Source organism: Camelus ferus, chromosome 1 (genome assembly GCF_009834535.1).
Source record: "Camelus ferus isolate YT-003-E chromosome 1, BCGSAC_Cfer_1.0, whole genome shotgun sequence".
Classification (NCBI taxonomy): Eukaryota; Metazoa; Chordata; class Mammalia; order Artiodactyla; family Camelidae; genus Camelus; species Camelus ferus.
The window spans coordinates 59,723,079-59,735,674 of record NC_045696.1 but is presented as its reverse complement, the minus strand read 5'-3'; the positions used below and the strand labels follow the sequence as shown (position 1 = coordinate 59,735,674).

The 12,596-nt window shown below is 47.5% G+C and overlaps 1 protein-coding gene and 1 non-coding gene across 15 annotated transcripts in view; both read right to left on the bottom strand.

The window, feature by feature from the left end:
• KALRN (kalirin RhoGEF kinase) overlaps positions 1–12,596 on the bottom strand; it is a 616,045-nt gene that overhangs the window by 141,911 nt on the left and 461,538 nt on the right. The window lies entirely within an intron of this gene.
• On the bottom strand, positions 10,338–10,444 carry LOC116666722. Its single transcript, XR_004323627.1, has one exon. It is a non-coding gene; the product is annotated as a U6 spliceosomal RNA (small nuclear RNA).

Sequence of the window (12,596 nt, the reverse complement as noted above, 5' to 3'; positions counted from 1 at the left end):
TCCCCAGTACCTCCATTTAAAAAAAAAAAAAAACACCATACATTCTCAAGCCCAGGCTAAAAGATTTAGGGTGTGATTTAGGCTATTTTCCTTTGTGAGGCCATGGATGTGAACCTCCCTCCTCGTCATACACCAGGCCTCCCAGATAAACAACAGACTGACATCAAGCCAGGAAGGGATTTCTTAGAACTATTTGCCAAACCAGGGTGGGTAACACGTTCACACTGCGGTGATAGGGTGGAGGCGTCCATTCACACATAGAAACTTGGCAAAATGATCCCTGGAAAGAAGAGGCCACACTTGCCCCTGGCTGACCAGGGGACACCAGTCAGGCTGATTATTTTTGGGTAATCTGAGCACAGGCAGCAAGTCGGCCAGGACAGAATTGGGAGGAGGGCGTGGGTGGAGTTCAGGGGTGTGCTGTGTACCCTCTGAGAGAGGGGGCTGGCCAGCTGCTGGAAGCCTAGGGGGTTAACTACAAATTCATGTTCAGAAGCAGCACATTCTAAATGCTTTGATTCAGAAAGCAGACGCCCATGGTGACTGTCTCCTTGGCCCAAAGAGATGCCAGGGGGTATCTTGTTAATTTCTCATTATCAAGCTGAATAAGATAATAATTTACATTTGTATGACCCTTTCCAGGGTACTAGACTCTTTCACAGACATTATCTAATCCTCATAGATCCCTGATTTTACAGGTGAGGAAACAGGCTCAGTGAGGGGAAATGACTGGCTCAGGGTCACACGATGGCAAATCGCAGAGGCAGGACTCCTAGTCTTAGGAAAGCAGCTATCTCCTCCAGGTTTATTCGTTTACTCTGCTGCCAGCCACTGTGCTGGGTGCAGGGCACAGAGCAGCGAGGCAGATGGTCCTGATGACCTGTCCTCATCAAGCTGGCTGTCTACTGGGGAACATCAGTGAGCATCTGAGTGTGACGACAAGAGAGGTCCTGGTCCAGGGATGAGGAATGGGGTCCCTCAGAAGTGACCTGCACTCCCGTCACTGCCCCATGGATACTGTCATGGTTGTGTCTGCTCCAAGCTGCTTCTATTATTGGCTTCAGCCCCTCCCTGGGCTGGGACAGGGAATAACAACTTCATTCCCACTCACCCACCAGCCAGGGGGATCCCAGAGGGGCTGCCTCTTTCCTCTGCCAGCCGGCTGGGCTCCATCACCACCAGGCCATCTCCAACAGCGCTTGGCACCACTCTGGTGGTGGGAGCAGGAGATGCCAGCTCTGTGACGAATGACCCAGAACTTGTGCTCAGCAAGGAGAAGAGCAGCAGCAATGGAAAGGGTTCCCAGAGTCTTACAGTGGCTTCCCTAAAGGTTGTCAAGTTTGCCATCAGTGATCTCCATGAGGATTTCCTCTCCTCCCTGCTCCTATCCCCCCTACTTCAGTGTGAAGATGGGCCTTTACCTGTGACCCTGCCCAGGTTCACCTACTAGTGGGTGAATCTGAATGGGATTTTCTCCTTCTATCTGCTGCCTTTGGCTGGTTTTGCTCTGTGACTGACCCCATGTCTTGGGTCTGGTTCATGACACTGCATCTTCCTCACCACTGCCTCCCTGCCTGGTCACCAACTATCAGGATGTGCCCTCTGGACACCACTTCCTACCTGTTCCTACCACCTGTGCGTGATCTATGATCCAGCTCTAACATTCAATTTGGATCAGCTGTCTAGGAATAAAAGGGCAAAGGTGCAGTTCTAATGACGTGAAGTGGCCACTAGAGGGCAGCAAAAGCTAGGATTTACTAAAGGGAGCAGCTGCACTTAGGTTGCTGGAACAGACAGCTGGACCCGACCCTGGCTGGGACACAACACTAGCCCATGTAGGAAATACAAGATGGACAGTTGCATAGCGCCCAGCACACAGTATGTGCTCAGTACATGCTTTCTGGATGAAACCCCCAATTTTACATATAAGAAAGCAGAGACCAGGAGAAGTTATGTGACATGATCACAAAATTAGTGCCAGGGCGCAGGCTTCCCAGTTCTTAGGCCAGCGTGCCTTTCCATCACACAGTACACAGGTCCCCCTCCTTCCCCTCCCTCACTACTCCCTCCTCTTTCTTCCAACCAGATCAACTACCTGCCTATCCAAATTCCAAAACATTTTTGGACAAGCTGTAGTCACTTGTGACGCTTCTCTCCATCCCTTAGATCTAATTTGTCACCTGGCCCTGTCAGGTTATTAGAAATCTGTCTTTTGGGCAGCTCCTTGCTAATTCAGGCCCTCATCCCCTACCTTTGCGGTTCTACAAATGTCTCACGTCTGCTCCCCTCCATGCTCTCCCTCATCATGACGCTCTGTTGTTTACAGATTCACATCCACTCTGACATCTGCCTCTTCAGACTCCACCAGCTTCATCATCGCCTCACAGCCCCTCATAATCCTCCCATGCACTGTCAACCCAACTTCCACTATGTGTCCGGAGCTTTTTCTCTGCTCAGTCTCTTGACAGTGCCCAGGTAGGGCCCGGTCCCGTTGGCCTCTGGGCCGCTGTTGATGGGTGACACTCCAGCTAGAAGTCTCCCTTTTCCTCTGCAGGCCCCGTCCTCCCTGCCGCTGAAGGTCAAGCACAACTTGACCACTTTGCACGTCTCCCACCTTCTTTGACAGTCGTCTGCACAATGGGCTTTCCTCTTCCTGGGACTAAGCTTGCCTGTCCGATGTGTTCGATACACAACAGTCAGAAGGACACACACCCCACTTTAGGTGGTGTGTGTATATGTGTATATTATGAAACTTACTGTATTTCTTGGCTATTTGGCTTAGTTACTGAATAGTCATTTTTAGAGTGCCTTAGTTTTATCAGTTTTCTCCCACTCTGTGGCATTGTTTCAGCAATGGGGCAGCCCAGAGCTCTGTGCTGGGTACCAGCCAAAATGACTGTGAGTGTGTGCCATGTCATAGCATTTTTCTTCATAATTTTTAGCTTTTTGGGTTTTTTCCTACAAAAATATGTCAATATTTCTAACCGAGAATATGTGTTTCAGTTGGTAGTGGTGGCAAAGGGCTAGGAGAGGGTGAGGGAACTGGGAAGGCCAGGAGTTCACTGGAGGACAATGTGGTGATCTGCAGGCTGGAGTTTGAATTCAGCAGCCTGAGCTGGAACCCAGGTTCCAGCACTGCGTAGCTATGTCACCTTGGACGTGTTGAAGATACAAGTTCTGTTCAGGCTTCAGTTCCGCATAGTAAATACTGAGGTACTAAAGTTAACGTAGAGTTGCCACTTTGATTAAAGATGACAGTGCATGTAAAGCACTTGCTACCCAGTTAAAGGCTGTTGTTCTGGTATTATTACTGTTGTCAGTATTATTTGATGTGATTGGTTGAGTCACCGAGTACACCTGGAAGGGTCCCTTTTCTTTAGAGAAATCACTCATTTTATTTTAAAACTTCAAAAAATATACATCCAGAGAAGTGCATCTATCGGCTCAGTGAATTTTCTAAAACTGAACACATTTATGTAATCAGCACCCAGACTCCAGGAAAGAACACAAGAGCTCCCGCGAGCCTCACTCACATTCACTTCCAGGCATGAACCCCTCCCCACTAACCCATTATTCATCACTTTTGTGTGTGTGTGGTAAGAACACCGAACTTGAAATCTGTCCTTTAAGTCATTTTCAAGGGCACAGTGCAGTACTGCTCAGTACAGGCACAGTGCTGGACAGCGGATCTCCAGAACATGGAACATGCCCTCCTATGCCCTCTTGTCCTGTGGTCTTGCTGAGGGGCTCAGTGGCCCTGAGCAGTGAGGATTCAGCAGAACTGGACAATTTTCACTTCCTCCTGATAGCTGCAGGAGCTGGGGCCAAATATTAAGGAAGAATCTTCAACTGTAAGTCCAGTTAGAACATTTGGGCTAGACAAAGATTTAACAGCTATGGCAGGATACAAAGTCAAGATCACAGACCATCCACGAACTGGGAAGAGATGGGAATTTTATTTTCCTTTGAATATAAATCAGCTATGCCAAATATGGGTTGAGAGCAGCCAACCATATAGTTTCAGAGAAAGCAGAGGCAAAAACCAATTTAGATATCTTTAAAAATTTTATGATCCTTTCTTCCCTGGGCCCCTTTTCCTGTGATTAGAAGTTTAGCAGCTAGAAAGGGCGAACTTGACTTGAAATACATCCTGGACAATTTAACAAAGCAAGTGAGGGGAGGACTTGGTGAAGGAAGCAGATGGCCCCCAGGGCAGGCGCCACCCCAGCTAAGAGTTCCTAGTGGTAGCACTCAGGTGGAGAGCAGATATATGGCCTTAGGAAAAGATGGAAAATTGGGTAGTACTTGGACAAGTTATAGAAGACTTGGCAATTGCACCTGTGGAAGGACTCCCAGGACCCAAAATTTAGCACACAGGGAGAATAATGAGCTCTTAATATAGCAGTGGTTAGTAGTGCCAACCTCAGGATGTATTTGGTACATGTATTTGGTAAAAAAAAAAAAAAAAAAGAGTCCCCTTCTTGAGCTAAAAACTTTGGGAGACAAATGGGAGAGCACACAGATACTCAGCATCACAACAGGGGAGCCCCCATGGACATCTGTATGCGCCCCTCCCCACTTTCCTGGGTCTCCAGCTCTAGGCAAGCCACCAGATTCCAATCGAGAAACCATCACCTCTCCCCCATGTACACAGAGGTACCCCTCTCTCAGTGCTCTGACTTCTGGAAAGTCTTGGTCAACTTCAAACGAACTTAATTTCTGAAGGAAGAAACTGCTTAGGTAGTCAAAGGTAAACTTGAAGGTAGAAATTCTTCTCCTTTAAGGCTGACCTCAAGTCATTCATTCATTCATTCATTCATTCATTCATTCATTCACTCAACAAATATGTATTAAGTACCCCTGTCTCTGGATTTAGAGCCAGGATAGAATGCAATCCCCAGATGCCTGCCCTAGTGCCACAAACACATCTCCCCAGCATATGCAGGTAAGGAGGGACTCCACTTTCTCATAGCTCCATCACACTGCTAAAACTTGCCTGCACTGCATTCCACCACTCTCCTCTACCTGCTTCCTATCTCCCTGAGAAAGGCTTCATTAGGCTCCGAGACCTCCAAAGGATTGTTCCAGACACTCCCTCCCTTCTGTCTGCTGTGTCTAACATGGACCCAGACCGGGGGCTTTTGGTTCTAGGACCAATCCCAGTATCACGAGGGTGCAAGGTTTCCTTTGTGAAGGTGATGTTCTGATTTTGCACTGCCCCAGAGGCACTCACCTTCCACACTCCCCTCTATAACAGTCCTCTTTTATTTTGGGGTTCAGCTGAAGTCACTGCTTACAATCAGCCCTGCCTGGCAACCACTAGGCACTTTGACAAGGTAACACTGAGCGGTCAGTGAAAAGGACAACAGGGTGGTATTTTATTCTTTTGAAAATGTCATTAAATCTTAAATACTGAAGGACCTTTTTTTTTTTAAATGGAGTTACATCAGTGGCTGATGAGAGCTCTCCTGGGCTGCGTACCCTTTCCCATGATTAAGTACACTCTCCAGTCTTTCTGGTTGCCTCTCCTGCTTGCAAGAGAGAAATATGAGACCAAGGAGACAATTTAGGACAAAAACTCTGCTGTGCTCAGTCCCTGGCTTCTCAACCAGCAAGTCAGGTGTGGGTGGGGCTGTGAGCTGACCTTCAGTTGAGAGGAGATTTCATAGAGTTGCCCTCTAAAGTTGTGTTTCCTTAGAGAGGTCTGGAATCTCTGGGCCTCAGAGAAGCTCCATCAGGGTGGGCCGGGGCCCAGAGTCTCGGTCCAGACCCCGACAGTGGCCTTAACAGCGAAGGCTGAACGGAGACGAAATGCCACGTCCACGACCAGGATGGCACAGTCTTCTCCCGGCAGGGGGCGCTCAGCCTCCCGCGCCGGCCCCTGGGCAGAGGACGCTGGGGACCCCGCCTGGAGGCCGGTGGACTGCATCTCTTCTGGTAAAGGACAGCAGCAGAGGTCCCTCCCCCGCTCGGCTTCCAGGAACAGCTCTGCCTCTGTGTGAGGGCCCTGCAATTCCACACAGCTGCCGCTAGCAGCTGCAAGGTGCGTTTTTTGTTTTTTGTTTTTAATCTGAGCACAGGAAGTTTGAGAAAAGAAAGGAATCCTCCACATCAGGGAAGCTGAAAATTAGAGTACAAAATTCATGACTCATTCCCTAGGCATAAAGCCACTGTGTCACACGTGCCATAAAAGCCACCCAACTTCCCAGGCCTAATGTTGATCTCAGGCTCACTGGCAAAGCAAGGAGAACATAAAAGATTCCAAGACGTACGGAGTTCTACTGTTCCTGCACCAGACAGAGGACGTGAAGAATGAGATGCTTGCAGAGGAGTCAGAATTCTCGGCAACGTGCAGCGAGTCAAATGCCGGGCAACACAGGGCTTGTCGGGACCTCTCCAGTGTTGTGTACGTGTAAGTACAGCCAGACAGGGAGGAAGAGCATGGATGTCACCTTGGCCTTAAAACCTAAGCGAATCCCCTTTGTGCTTATTATTATAATTATATCTAATTATTATTATAATTTTATTTATTATTTATTCACAACATCCTCCAGCACCTGCCTCCCCAGCCTTACCTTCTGCCGCAGCAGCCTACAGTCCACAGGCCCTGACACCCGAGAGCCTCTGGTCGGAGTCCCATCTGCCTGGAACCCCCGCCCTCCAGGGCCGCCTGCCAAGTTCCCCCGCCCCTTCATGGTTGAGCTCAGAGTCCTCAGGTCCTGATTCATTATCTAATTGATTCATTCAGCAAAGACCGAGGGCTTACTATGTGCCAGGCACTCCTTTAGGTGCTGGGGAGCAGCCCTGAACAGAAGAAACACCTTTGCCCCCACAGAGTTCGCATTCTCATCAGAGAGGCAGGCAGGGAACAAGATCACTAGGCAAAATCAGTGGCGCATTAGAATGCTGGGTCCTTGCACGGAAAGGAAAGGGTTAGGAAGTCTGGTATGTGTGGGGTGGGGGAGTATCTACTGGTTTGCATTTCTTCTGCAAGGATTTCCACAACCCCACTAATCAGAAGTGCTTCTTTCTCTTGTCAATGCACAACACAGGTACCTCGATGACAGAGTTTAACCTACACTTCCTTGTGCTTCCTCGTATGTCTACGGGGCTATTTATGTATATATGTATGTGTGTATATATATATATACACACACACACACACACACACACACACATACTATCTGTCTCTCTCTCTCTCTCTCTATATATGTATATATGTATATGTATATATATATATATATATATATATATATATGGATACAGGTCTCTGGGGACTTTGTATCCTCAAACTCCAGCCCTTAGACATGCTTTACACAGCCTCTGTTCACACAGTACTTCCTGAACTGAGAGAGAGCTCTGCTTGCAGCAGTCAGACTCTAGTGCACCCTGGTTTCTGTTTTCTCCCCTTCAGTGCTCTTTTTCCTGTTCATTCCTTTCCTTGTTTTCCTTTCCTGTTTGCAGCAGAGGTTTTCTTAATACTTTCCTGAGAAGATACCCTTGTAAACTAATTTCTCCTCCACTAACTGCTTCTGAATGGGAATAACCTTTCATCAAGGAGCTGTATGTGTTGGGGGTGGAGGAGGGAGGGCGATGGCAGGGGGGTGGTGCAGCTGATCTCTTAGGGAAACTCATGTGCAGAGGAAAGAACATATTAAAGGAAACCTGTGGTGTTTTAAAAATGTGCCCACGAAGTCTTTGATACTCCACCCTTCAGTGGTTGGTGGAGTTTAATTTTCCTCCACCTGAGTGTTGCCTGGACTTAGTGCCTTGCTTCTAATGCGTAGAATGTGGTGGAAGAGGGGGAAGCCAGATACATGTCACGAGGACCCTAAGAGGAGGTCCACCTGGTGAGGAGCTGCGGCCTCCTGCCAACAGCCATGCGAGGGAGCTCCCTTGGAAGCACGTCTTCCAGCCCTGGTCAGACCTTCAGAGCCCACAGTTCTGGCTGATCTCTTTACAGCAACTCAGAACCACCCATCTAAGTCACTCTTGGATTCCCGAGCTGCAGAAACTCTTAGATAATCAGTGTTTGTTGTTTTAAGCAGCTAAGCTTTAATACAGCAGTAGAAATGGAGTGAGTTCTGTTCTGGTTCTAGCACTGACATTGAGCAAGTCAATGAACCTCTCCAAGCCTTCGCTCTTCAGCTGTGAGTAAAGGAGATTTGGGTCAGAAGACTTAGGAGCCGCAGCTCTCAAACCCTATGTTCTCTGAACAAAGCACTCCAGGAGTAACGTGGTTTGGGTCAGCTATATGTAAAAAGCCACCACCTTGATCCCTCTGGGCTATTTCTGAAGGTTCCGATAGCAAGGTGGGGGGCATCATCTGAACCCAGAGGTGCAAGCTGAGTTCTAGGAGGTGACATTCAGCTTAGAAAGGGATACACAAAAATCCCACAGACAGAAGGCTTTATGCTTAGGAGGGTCCTAGAGAGGCACCATCCTTTACCTGGGTGTGGTGCTTCGCAGCGGACAATCTGTTCTCACGCGTGCTTTCATTTAGTCCTCACACATCTCATTTTACAGGTAGGGGGTTGAGGCTCAGAGAGTTCTGGTAACTTGCTCAACATCATGCAGTTACTAAGTTCCAGAGTTGAGACTGCACCACAAACTCTTTGTTGCTGAATTTACTTTCCATTATTCTCAGCTGCTTCCCTGATGATTTGACCACGGATTTATTATATCCAGCAGGTGAAGGCCACTGCCTGCCATGGCACAGTCCCTTCTACAAGAAGCTGCCCTGCTTATAGCTGCTGATGGGGCAGGCCTCAGACAGCAGCACCGTCCATCACATAACTCCACTCTGCCCTCCCCCAGGCAACTGGACCAGAGTGGGCATCTGCCCATGGAAAGCTACCCTAAAGGCTGACCAGTGACAAATGACACAGCCTGAGACAAAAAGATAAGTGGGGCCAACTAGATTCCATCTTTCAAAAAATGTGAAGTAGGAAACTGCAGGAGAATGACACACTTACCTGAGGACAGTAAAGGTGTTAACGAGGGGGAGAAAAGGTCAGAGGGGACACAATGGGCCACAGGTAAGATGGTCATGTGGGAAAAGGACCTCAGAGTAAGCAGAGGTGATAAGGTGAAGAAAAGATGTGTATCTATCTATCTATCTATCTATCTATCTATCTATCTATCTATCTAAGAGAGATGGGGCAGAAAAAAGCAGACTTAGGGAGAAGAACTTAAACTGGGTCCACAACTGGGGTCCCTACAGCCATCTTGGATCTAGGACCATCCTACAGACCCGGGCTCCACAAGGTCCAGATCTACTGTGGCCACAGGGATCCACTCCTGTGAAATTCCACCTTCCTCATCAGTTCCTAGTACTACTCACCACTTTCTTGAGCTCTCTTGAGAGAGCTCTTGACCCTGACACTAAATAAATTTAACTAGAGCTGGCATGGCGGATGTGAAATTAAAAAGAAAAGAAAAGAAAAGAAACTGTGATTGTAAAATTCAAAGAATCGTAAGAGTTTTCTAAACATACACGTACACAAAGACCTGCATAGATTCTGACAATTAAACAACAGAAACACTTGTGACACCAAAAACTGCTGCGTTTCGTGGCCCTGAGACACAGGGAAAGAACCCGACTCCCTCACAGCACAAGCTGTGACTAGGAATTAACCAACCGCTTTTCAGTTTTTAAGAAACTGCTCCTAACTGTGCAAAAAAGGTGAAAATTAGTTCACAGCAATGTGAAGACCAACTAAGACACCTGTGGGTCCTGAGCTCTCCTGTGGGGGTTTGACTGGCAAACAATAAGAGAAGAGCCTTGCGAACGTCTCAATGCCACAGGGGCCGGCCGTAAACCGCTGCTTCATAAAAGGCTGCACGTCGTTAAATGGTGCCCACTGAGCAGCTCTTGACCTACCAGAAAGTTGGCTTTCACAGCATCTGGACACAGTAGAAAGAGTTCTGGACTGAGAATGAAAGATCCTGGCTCTTCACTTAGCAGCCACGTGGCTTAGACAAGCAGCTTCAACTTTCCCAGCCACAGTTACTCCATCTATGCCACCACAAGTGTGGACTGAATAAAAGATCATCGAGGTCCATCCCTGCTCTCAAACTGTGTCAGCGTGATTCTCAACCACCCACGCACAGCGAGTGCAACCATAGTGTGTCTGTAAACTCCAAACAAAGAAGAAACCAGGACACCTGCTCTGGCCATAGGACAGAGTCTTTGAAATCAGAATTGCTCCATAAACTACTTTATAGATAGACCTGGGCCGATGGCTCCCCAGGTGGCCTGTATTGTCCTCCTAGTAGGGCTTGAATGGGTGGCTGAAAATAAAAGAGACTTCTTTGTTTTGTTTTGTTTCGTTTTTTTAAATATGGAACGCTTCACAAATTTGCATGTCATTCTTGCGCAGAGGCCATGCTAATCTTCTCTGTATCGTTCTGATTTTAGTGTATGTGCTGCTGAAGCGAGCACAAAAGAGACTTTTCTGTATGGCTCATTTCTTATCTCATACTTAAAATAATTTAAGGTCAAATCTACAAAAATTTACACATCTTTGACCTCTTGCCCTTCCTCTCTTACCTCCTTTAAAAAGAACCTGGAACACCTAAGGCTTATCTAGCTTCTTTCTTTCAGGTTTTCTTACCAAACACCAGTGGTCACATCCCCTTTCTAATTCAGCACCTCATCAAACCCCTTGCGCAGAATATTTACATCCCCTCCAATTTTGCTTTGCACCAAGCCCTAAAGCATGCTGCCCACCACAGGGGTGCAGTGGTCCCCAGCCTCGATGAGATCGACCGTGAGCTCGTGGGAAAGTGGTTCATGTAACCGTTGTCAGGCTCATCATTTAACGGAACGATGTTCAGTGTTTTAAAGCTTCCAGTCTTGCACCTCTCAACTGGGAGAGGATTTGGAACCTAGACTGTAGGCAGTTTCCCTCAGAGGATCAACGCAATTTAGAAAGAAGATCTATCAGTCCCCAAAAGGCACAGACAGCCTCAATGCAGGAGGGCAGTTTGCACTGTATTTTAATATCCCCAAATCATGGTGGTAAGTAGATTTTTTCCTAAAACCCTCTAAAACCATTTTAGGATATTTCCTGAAATCCCCACCTGACATCTTCCACTAGCTCCTCTTCATCCGCAGGCCACCGATCACTCCCCCATGTGGCCTCTTTCTCCGGGAGTGACACGCCCGGTTCTCAGGACACCATGTGACAACATAGTAGAGATGGTAGGGGAGCCCTGGGCCAAGAGACAAGGGTCTTGGGCAGCCATCCTGATCTGCCCCTAGGTGGATGGTGATCTAGGGCAAGCCACTGGATCTTTCTGGGTCCATTTACTCATCTCTAAATGAGAGCACTGGGTACCTGAAAAATATCCAAGCATCCCTGCGCTCTAACTTTGTGTTCCCGTTCGCAGCTGCCCTTCACTGAATCACGAGGTGGAGACGCTGAGGACTCAGAGCGCACGTGCAGCTGGTGAGTGGCTCCAGCCTCTCTGAGCTCTCGGCATTTTGGGGCCCCACCATTTGCTCTGCCTACCTCTCCAGATTTATCTTTGACATTTTGTCTTTACAGAGCCCTTCTGAAAGAACCGAGGGAAAAGTCTGTCTCCCTCCCACTCCAGAGATAACATCTCTTCGTTCCCATTTAAATTTCTCTTGTTAAAAGTTCTTTTATGGAAAATTCTCTCCTCATTTTTCAGTGTCACCGTGCCCCAGAATAGCCAGCATTGCTTTAAGAATTTACTGCAAATGTCAGCCAGCTTCTCTGCAACATGCACGCATATCTCATTCCTCTGACCACAAACGACAACCCTTACTGACTTTACTAAGAGTAACAAGTATGACTCCTGCCTCTGTCTCTCTCTTGCTCTCTGTGACACACACACACACACACACACACACACTCTCTCTCTCTCTCTCCAGCTACTCAGTGTCATCTTCCTTGGCTCCTACAGCAAGGGCACTCACAGTCACCCTGCTGTGCTAAAAGAAGGCAGTGTTGAGAGAAGGCACAACTTGAAATGTCAGTCCATGCAGTTTAAGAAAACCGCACCACAGTATACTTGTACTTGTCAGAAAACTACATGTTATTTAACCTAACATGTTTGCCTTTTTGCTCTGGCTGTCACAGTCTGAAGACAAATTCACTTCCATCACCTCGCTGGCGACTTTGAAACTGCTCACAACCCCTTGTTGATGCCTTTTTGATTCCTCATCATATTATCCTCCTTAAAACCCTTTATATTCTTTTTAAGCTAACAAACTTCTCATCAACAGTAGAGTCTTGCTCACTACATTCTGAGAAAGTAAAGTTTCTAAAATGTGAACATGCTCAACTTCCTCCTCTGATTCCTCTACTGCCTAGAGAACCAGGTCTAAATCCTTGAGCGTGTAATTTAAGATCTCTCAGATTCAACCCCTCAATCTTTCCAACTCATGTGCTACCAAGACGGACCCTGTGCTCCAAGTCACACCTACACTGCTGATTCCCAAACGCACCCAACATTTTCCCTTCTCCTTGACTTTTATTTACGATGTTTTCTTAGTCTGGAATAGGTTCTACCTTCCCCTCCCAAACGGCACTCTTCTCATCTTCTGGAAGTCCTTTCTCACCTTC